Source organism: Pinus tabuliformis, chromosome 1_2, assembly GCF_031772625.1.
Source record: "Pinus tabuliformis cultivar Carrire ecotype Pingquan chromosome 1_2, CPIR1, whole genome shotgun sequence".
Lineage (NCBI taxonomy): Eukaryota > Viridiplantae > Streptophyta > Pinopsida > Pinales > Pinaceae > Pinus > Pinus tabuliformis.
This window is the reverse complement of record NC_142298.1, coordinates 1,119,851,239-1,119,860,662: the sequence shown is the minus strand read 5'-3', so window position 1 is coordinate 1,119,860,662 and position 9,424 is coordinate 1,119,851,239.

Below are 9,424 nucleotides of genomic sequence, written 5' to 3'. Positions count from 1 at the left end.
TTGTGATGTTTCTTGTTATTACGATTCTTTATATCTTCTTTCTTTTAGTCCATCAAGCAATTACCAAAGCAACAACACATAAAACAATAGACACCAGATGTAGGCATTATACCATGACAAAAACCCCCTCGAAGGGAAAACCCAGTGAAGATAATTCCTCCTTTCAGTATTATTCTTTGAGACTCTTCACCCTAGACCAAGATGAGACCTTCCCTCCACACCAAGTCAGCCTTCCAGATCTTCGACCCCTTACAGCAACTTCGACAAGGCAACAGCTTCCGGCAACAACGAAACTTAGGAGACTTCGATATCCCAATATAGACCACGAAACAAAGATATAGAGGCACTAAAATTTTGATTTTTCCTTTCTCCTTAGACTTCCCCAAACTTGCATTCATTTCGGCTTCCTAGCAACAAACTTTGAACCTTTTCCCAGCTACAAGAGAACTTCACACTTTTTCCCAAGTACAAGAGATATTGAACTTGTGTGAGAGAATGATGCTCCAAATGAATTCGATGAGCTTGTATTTATAGGCTCCATGGAGGTCGAATAGGGTCCTTAGGTCGACTTGCTCTTCTTCTAGGCTGACATGGTGTGGAGGTTACATAATTCATATTTGACTCAATACTTAACATGTTTACATGATCCAAAATCCCAAGAAGGGTCTCTTTAAAAGTAAAATGACTCCATTGACTCAGAATATATCCTAGAAGTCCTCAATGGAGACTTTGACCTAAAACATGGTGACCCAAGCATGAAACCCATGCTTTAATAAGTCACAATAATATTAATAAAAATTCTTTTCTTTATTCTTTTGACAAGTACATTAATGAAGATCGAACATAGTTACATTCTCCAACAAAAACCTCCTTTACATTACATAAATGAACAATTCTTGGATGATTCAAATGATAAGACCTCCTTGGCATATATAGGAGTCTAAGGGGTCAGAATATAATAAGAGCCCACATAACAATAATGATGTAAGGGCACAAAAATAACAATATTGGGCTTCTATGGGGCACAATAATAACAACATGGCGGATACATGGGCACAACAATAACAATAGGGGGCTACACTAATAACAATAAGGGGAATACACTAGTATTATAGAGACCTAACATGGACCTCTCCATCAAAAAAGTGTTGTCCTCAATGCCTGAGTAGTTATGGATGTTTCTTTATAAAGTTCTCATCCTCCCATGTGGAATATTCAGCGGGTAAATTCTTCCACTTAATGAGATACTCTGAAATTAATTAATTTCATAGTTGTCGAGTTCTTGTTTCCATGACTGCTTTAGTCGCAAATATGATTTTTCCTTCTTCATCAAGTTCTGACAACACTATTTGAACTGGGAGCTTGTCACTAATAACCTTATTTAAGCATGAAACATGGAAAACTGGGTGTACTTGGGAAGATGCAAGTAAATCCAATTTTTATGCCATAGTACCAATCTTTTGCAACACCTTGTAAGGATAATAGTATTTGGGTGATAATTTAGTATCATTCTTAGCTTGCTTCAGGGACATTTATTTGTATGGTTGTAGCCGTAAAATTACCCAGTCGCCTACATCACAACTTCTTTCACTGTGATGCTTATTTTCTTGTTGTTTCATATGATTCCGCCCGAGAGTGAGGTTATCCTTTAAGAGTTGGAGAACTTGTTGTTGATGCTCGATGTGATATTCCACTGCTTGAACCTTAGAATTTTCTCTTAAATATTATGTGATGGATGGTGGATGATATCCATAAAGTTCCATAACTGGGGTCATTTTTGCTGCAGTATGGAAGGAAGTGTTATACCACCATTCAGCTAGAGGTAACCACTTGAACCATTGTGTTTGTTTATCTCATACAAAGCAACAAAGATATTCATCCAAACATTTGTTCACTATCTCAGTTTGCTTGTCAAATTGAGGATGATAAGATGAGCTATGAGCTAGTTGAGTACCAAGACAAGAAAATAATTTTGTCTAAAAATTGCGAGTGAAAATGGGATCTTTGTCACTTAAATAATCTTTGGGTTCCCATGTAGCTTTTGAATTGTTTCCATAAATGTAGTAGCAACTGTATTGGCTTTAAAAGGATGAGATAATACATAAAAGTGTGCATACTTGGAAAGTCTATCAACTACCACCATGATGACAATCTTTCCTTCAGACTTGGGTAAACTTGTGATAAAATCCATTGAGACCTCCTCCCAATGTTGGCATGGAATGGCTAAAGGTTGTAACAAACCCGAGGTCTTCATTGTCTCAACTTTATTTTGTTGGAAAACCAAACATTCTGCCACAAACTCCTGAATATAAGATTTAAGACCATCGCAAAAAAATTCCTTTTTGACTCTGTGGTAAGTTTTCAAAAATCTTGGGTGCCCTCCTAAGGGGGGGGTATACAATTCCAAAATAATAATTTTCTTGAGTTGGGCATTCCTACAAAGATATAAGCGACCTTTGTACCATTGAATCATTTTTCCATCTAAATGTATCAGATGTACTCGGATCTTGCTGCAACTTTTGAATGAGTGCCCACACCTCTTTGTCATTCTTCCATTCATCCCTTGCTTCGGTTATTGAATCAGGCTGAATAATAGAAATGGCACAAAGAAATCTTTCCACATCCTCATTCTTTCTTGATAGTGCATTTGCAACAACATTTTGCTTCCCTTTTTTGTAGATGATTTCAAAGTCATAAGCCAACATCTTTGTGACCCATTTGTTCTGCTCTTCCAAAGATAATCTTTGTTCCAATAAGTTTTTAAGACTGTCATGATCCATTTTTAACTTGAAGTGTCTTCCCATTAGGTAAGGTCTCCATTTCTTTAGTGCATGTAGTATTGCCAACATTTCCTTCTCATAAATAGGTTTGCGTAAATACTTTCCTTTGATTGGATGAATTTCAAAAGAAATGGGTCTTCCTTCTTGCATTAAATAGCACCAATTCCATTTCCTGAGGCATCACAATCCACAATAAAGGTTTTCTGAAGTCATGCCTAGCTAAGACTGTAGCTTGGCACATTTCCTCTTTAAGATGTTAAAAGGCCTTAGTTGCTTCTGGAGTCCAAGAAAATGCATCTTTATTTAGTAATGTATTTAGAGGTGCTTCTATTCTCCCACAATCCTAAAAAAACTTGCGATAATACATTGTCAACCCGAGAAATCCTTGAAGATATTTTATGGTTGTGGGAATTTTTCATTCCTTAATGGATTTAATTTTGTTAAGGTCTACCTAACACCCTCATGAGATACAGTATGACCCAAATATTGCACCTCGTGTACTCCAAAAAACCATTTGGAGGTTTTTGCTATAATTGTTTCTCCTCCAATAATTTGAGCACCCTGCCAACATGTTGAACATGATCCTTCCCAGACTTGCTCTAGATTAGTATATCATCAAAAAATACTAACAACAAATTTCAAAGGAAATTTTTGAAAATGGAATTCATTAAAACTTGAGATTTCCAAAGTGCACTAGTAAGGCCAAAAGGCATGACCAAAAATTCATAATGACATTCACGATTTCTAAATGTTGTTTTCAGAATGTCTTTAATCTTCATTTTGATTTGGTGAAGTAAATTTCTCCATGTAATTCATCCAACAATTCATCAATGACATGAATGGGAAATTTATCTTTAATAGTGAGCTTGTTGAGCTCCCTATAATCTGGACACATATGCCATGATCCATGCTTCTTGTGCACCAATACTACTAAAGCAGAGAAAGAACTTTGACTAGGTTGAATTATACCATGCTCTAGCATTTCTGCAAACATACATTAAATTTTTGGGCATAAGGATATCTGTAAGGTCTTATTTTTGGAGGAACACTTCCTGGAATCAAATGAATAGCATGATCACGATTATGGATAGGTGGGAGGCCTTTGGGAGTCTCAAATACCTTAGAATGATTGTTCAATACTTTTCAAGATCTAGAGAAATAGATTATTTTTATGTTTGAACCTCTAGTGAGCATAATTTTGCAATTACGCCTCGTCATTCTTTCTTCAAAAGCTTTGTCATGCCATTAGATTTGATTATCTTCCCTGGTTTCCCTATGATACCCCTTAATTCAACTTCCTTTCCTTCCCAAAAAAATAAAGAAAAGTTCTTGAAAATTAAAAGCTATTGTCCCCAAATATTGTAACCATTGGACTCCTAGTGTTAATTTTCATATTGTTCTATGTTGTATCAATTACTTTAGCCCGTTTTCAAACTTCAATTAGAAATATTTATAGTTACAATTAGCTTTCCATTCATCAACAATAATTGAAGATAGAACAATATATATAATGACAAAGAATACAATCAACACATCAACAAGAGATACCAGATTTGGTCAAAGTCTAAGGAAAAAAATCCACTAGGGGGAAAACCCTTTCAAATTCTTCTTCTATTAGATTGTCATAAAATTTTTAGTAGAGAGTACAATGAGCCCAATACAATATGATTAGAAATACAACATAACGACTTCATAAATGAGTTTACAGTTGCAGAATATATCAAAGACAACTTGATTCAAACTTCAGGTAGCCTCAGAAAACTTCGGATGATGGTCAACTGTAGTCAAACCCTTGGACGATCCCTTCAGGTTAGCATGCGAGCATATGTAGCTCCTAGACGCTCCCTTGGCCTTAGCATGCATGCATCTCTGGATGATATTTTCTTGTCTTATGCATGCATCCAGAATAGAAACCCTAATTTTTGTGAGAACTTAAGATCTGTGACTTCATGTCCTTGTATGACCTTTTCCTTCGCTAATGTGTTGAACCAAATTTGCTATGAAACCAACTCACAAAAAGATAGAAAAGATAGATCAATGCCTTAGAATTCAGCCTCTTCAAGGGGGCAACCCCCTTTACATTACACAAATGAACAATTCTTGGATGATTCAAATGACAAAACCTCCTTTCTATATATAGGAGTCTAAGGGGTCACAATATAACCAAGCCGACCTAACAATAATAATATAAAGGCACAAAAATAACAATAGAGGGATTCTATGGGTCACAATAATAACAATATGGGGACAATAGGTTCACAACAATAACAACAAGGGATACAATGACAATAATAATGGGGGAATCACTAGTATTATAGGGACTTAACATGTCCCTCTCCTTCAAAAAAGTGTTGCCCTCGACACTTGATTAGTTTTGGATGCTTCTGTATAAAATTCTCATCCTCCCATGTGGAATCTTCAACAGGTAAGTTCTTCCACTTGATGAGATACTCTGAAATTGATCGATTTCGTAGCTGTCGAGTTCTTATTTCTTTGACTGCTTCAGGTTCCAATATGATTTTTTCTTCCTCATCAAGTTCTGGTAATATTGTTTGAACTGGAAGCTTGTCACCTATAACCTTATTTAAGCATGAAACATGGAAAACTGGATGCACTCGGGACGTTGCAAGAAGCTCCAATTTGTATGCCATAGTACCTATCTTTTGCAACACCTTGTACAAACCCTTAATACTTTGGTGATAGTTTATTATCCTTCTTAGCTTGCTTGAGGGACATTTGTTTATATGGTTGTAGCCGTAGGAATACCCAATCACCTACATCAAAACTTATTTCGCTGCGATGTTAATCTGTCTGCTATTTCATTCTATTCTGTGCCAAGGTGAGGTTATCCTTTAAGAGTGGGAGAACTTGTTGCTGATGCTCGATGTGATCTTCCACTGCTTGAACCTTAGAATTTTCTCTTAAATACGATGTGATGGATGGTGGATGATATCCATAAAGTGCCATAAATGGGGTCATTTTTGTTGCAGTATGGAAGGAAGTGTTATACCACCATTCAGCCAGAGGAAACCATTTGACCCATTGTGTCTGTTTATCAGATACAAAGCAACGAAGATATCCTTCCAAACATTTGTTTACTATCTCAGTTTTCCCATAAGATTGAAGATGATAAGATGATCTATGAGTTAACTGAGTACCAAGGCAAGAAAACAATTATGTCCAAAAATTTCCAGTGAAAATGGGATCTCTGTCACTTACAATAATCTTTGGGTTTCCATGTAGCTTTTGAATTGTTTCCATAAATGCAGTAGAAATTGTACTCGCTTTAAATGGATGAGATAATGCACAAAAGTGTGCATACTTGGTAAGTCTGTCAACTACCACCATGATAACACTCTTTCCTTCAGACCTAGGTAAATTTGTGATAAAATCCATTGAAACCTCATCCCAACATTGGTTTGGAATGGATAAAGGTTGTAATAGTCTGGGGTCTTAATTGTTTCAACTTTATTTTATTGGCAAACCAAACATTCGCCACAAACTTTTGAATATCCGATTTAAGGCCATCCAAAAAAAAATCCTTCTTAACCCTGTGGTAGGTTTTTAGAAATTCTGTGTGCCCTCCTAAGGGAGAGGTGTGCAATTCCCTAAAAATATTTTGTTTGAGTTGCGAATTCTTACATAAGTATAACCGATCCTTGTACCATAACGAATCATTTTTCCAGCTAAATGTATCAGATGCACTAGGATCTTGTTGTATCTTTTGAATGAGTTCCCACACTTCCTTGTCATTCTTCCATTCATCCCTTGCTTCATTTATCCAGTCTGGTTGGATAATAGAAATGGCGCAAAGAAATGTTTCCACATCCTCATCCTTTCTTGAGAGTGCATCTGCCACAACATTTTGCTTCCCTTTTTTGTAGATCATTTCAAAGTCATAACCCAACATCTTTGTGACCCATTTTTGCTGCTCTTCTGAAGATAATTTTTGTTTTGAATTTAAGACTATCATGATCTCTTTTTACCTTGAAGTGTCTTCCCATTAGGTAGGGTCACCATTTCTTAAGTGCATGTAGTATTGCCAACGTTTCCTTCTCATAAATAGCTTTGTGTAAATACTTTCCTTTGATTAGACGACTTTCGAAAGCAATGGGTCTTTCTTCTTGCATTAAAACAACACCAATTCCATTTCTTGAGGCATCACATTCCATAATAAAGGTTTTTGTGAAGTCCGGTGTAGCTAAGATTGGTGCTTGGCACATCACCTCTTTAAGATGTTCAAAGGCCTTTGTTGCTTCTAGAGTCCATGAAAATGCATCTTTCTTCAATAATGTTGTTAGAGGTGTTGCTATTCTCCCATAATTCTGAACAAACTTGCGATAATACCCTGTCAACCCGAGTAATCCTCGTATATGCTTTATGTATGTGGGGATTTTCCATTCCTTAATGGTTTTAATTTTGCAAGGGTTTACCTTAACACCTTCATGAGGTACAATATGACCCAGATATTCCACCTTTTGTACTCCAAAGAAACATTTGGAGATTTTTGCATATAATTGTTTCTCCTCCAATAGTTTGAGCACCATGTCAACATGTTGGACATGATCCTTCCAAGCCTTGTTGTAGATTAGTATATCATCAAAAAATACTAACACAAATTTTCTAAGGGTTTGAAAATGGAATTCATCAAAACTTGAAATGTAGAAGGTGCATTAGTAAGGCCAAAAGGCATGACCAAAAATTCATGATGACCCTCATGAGTTCTAAATTCTGTTTTTGGAATGTGTTTAGTCTTCATTCTAATTTGATGATATCCTGCACAAAGATCCAACTTGGTGAAGTAAATTGGTATATGCAATTCATCCAATAATTCATCAATGATAGGAATGGGAAATTTATCTTTAATACTGAGCTTGTTGAGCTCCCTATAATCTGGACACATGCGCCATGATCCATCCTTCTTGTGAACCAATACTACTGGAGCAGAGAAAGAACTTTGACTAGGTTGAATTATACCAGCTTTTAGCATTTATGCAACCATACATTCAATTTCACTCTTTTGGACATAGGGATATCTGTAAGGCCTAATATTTAGAGGGACACTTCCTAGAATCAAATTAATAGCATGATCATGATCACGAATAGGTGGGAGGCCTTTGGGAGTCTCAAATACCTTGGAATGATTGTCCAAGGCTTTTCATAGATATGGAGAAATGGATGATTTCAATGTGGGAACCTCTAGTGAACATAATTGTGCAATTATGCCTCGTTGTTCTTTCTTTAGAAGCTTTGTCATTCCGTTAGAGCTGATTATATTTCTCGGTTTCCCTGCGATACCCCTTAATTCAACTTCCTTTCCTTCTGAAGAGAATTTCATGAAAAGTTATTGAAAATTTAAAGCTATTTTATCCAAGGATTGTAGCCATTGGATTCCTAGTACAACATCAACACCACACATTGGAATGGAAAGTACTGGGCTATTCAATACATATTCTCCCATGGATAGCTTGATATTATGGCACTTTCCTGAGCAATTTATGGTTCCTCCACTTGCAACCATCACTTGACACTTTGGTGCTGGATATAGGAAGCAATTCAATTCCTTGGCTATCTTACAATGAATAAAATTATGGGTACTTCCCAAATCAATCAACACTATTACCTTTTTCCTCTTGATATGCCCTTCTATCTTGATAGTTTGAGGAGTGGTAATTCCAGCCAATGCATTACAAGATATGGTTAGATTCATTTCTTCTTTTTCTAGGGTTTGTTCCTGGTGTATATCCTCTTCTTTTGACGTTTCTTGTTCCTTTTCTTCCTCCTCTTCACAATCTATGTAAAATAATTCTTCTCAACACACTTATGAACTTTAGTGTATTTTCTATCACAACTGTAACAAAGCCCTTTTGCTCTTTTTTCTTCCAATTGTTGTGGTGTCAACCTTCTAGGTTGTGGATAGCTAGGGGCATCAAAACTTCCATCTTTATGATTGTGAGTGGTAGGCTTCCTTGTTTCCATAATTTTGTTTTCCATTTTTCTTGCCAACCTCAATGCCTTCTCCAATGAATTTGGTTCCCAAAGGCGAACCTCATGTTGGATGTTATCTTTTAAAGTCCCTATGGACACATCAATCCTATGCTCCTCTGGAATATCTTTTACCCTTATATTCAATTTTTGGAAGTCCTCAATGTGCTCCATCATTGAACCCTTTTGTTTGAGATTTATCAATTAGCTAAAAAAGTCTTGCTTTTTGTATCCTCATAATGTGCTATCATTTCATCCGTAAAAATAGCCCAAGTGACAATTTGTTTACGAGAGCAAAGCCATCGATACCATACAAACTGATTTGGTTCCAAATATAAAGTTGCAATGCGTACCTTTTGTGTGTTTTTCACATTATGGAGATCGAAAAATTGCTCCATTTGTAGTATCCATGTTCCAGGATCCTTACCATCAAACTTCCTCATATCGATCTTTGGAACATGGTGGTTCTTCGATCCAACGTTAGAGTCTATGAAAACATGATTAACATTTATTTTGTTCTCATCATGAGTTTCCTTTACTACCCTTTTTCCATTAGTAAGCATTTCTTGTAGAAACTTTGTCAAATATGTCTTCAAAATTTCCATGCCTTTCTTTAAATCATCCATCTTAGCTTCCACGTCATCCATCTTAGCTTCCAT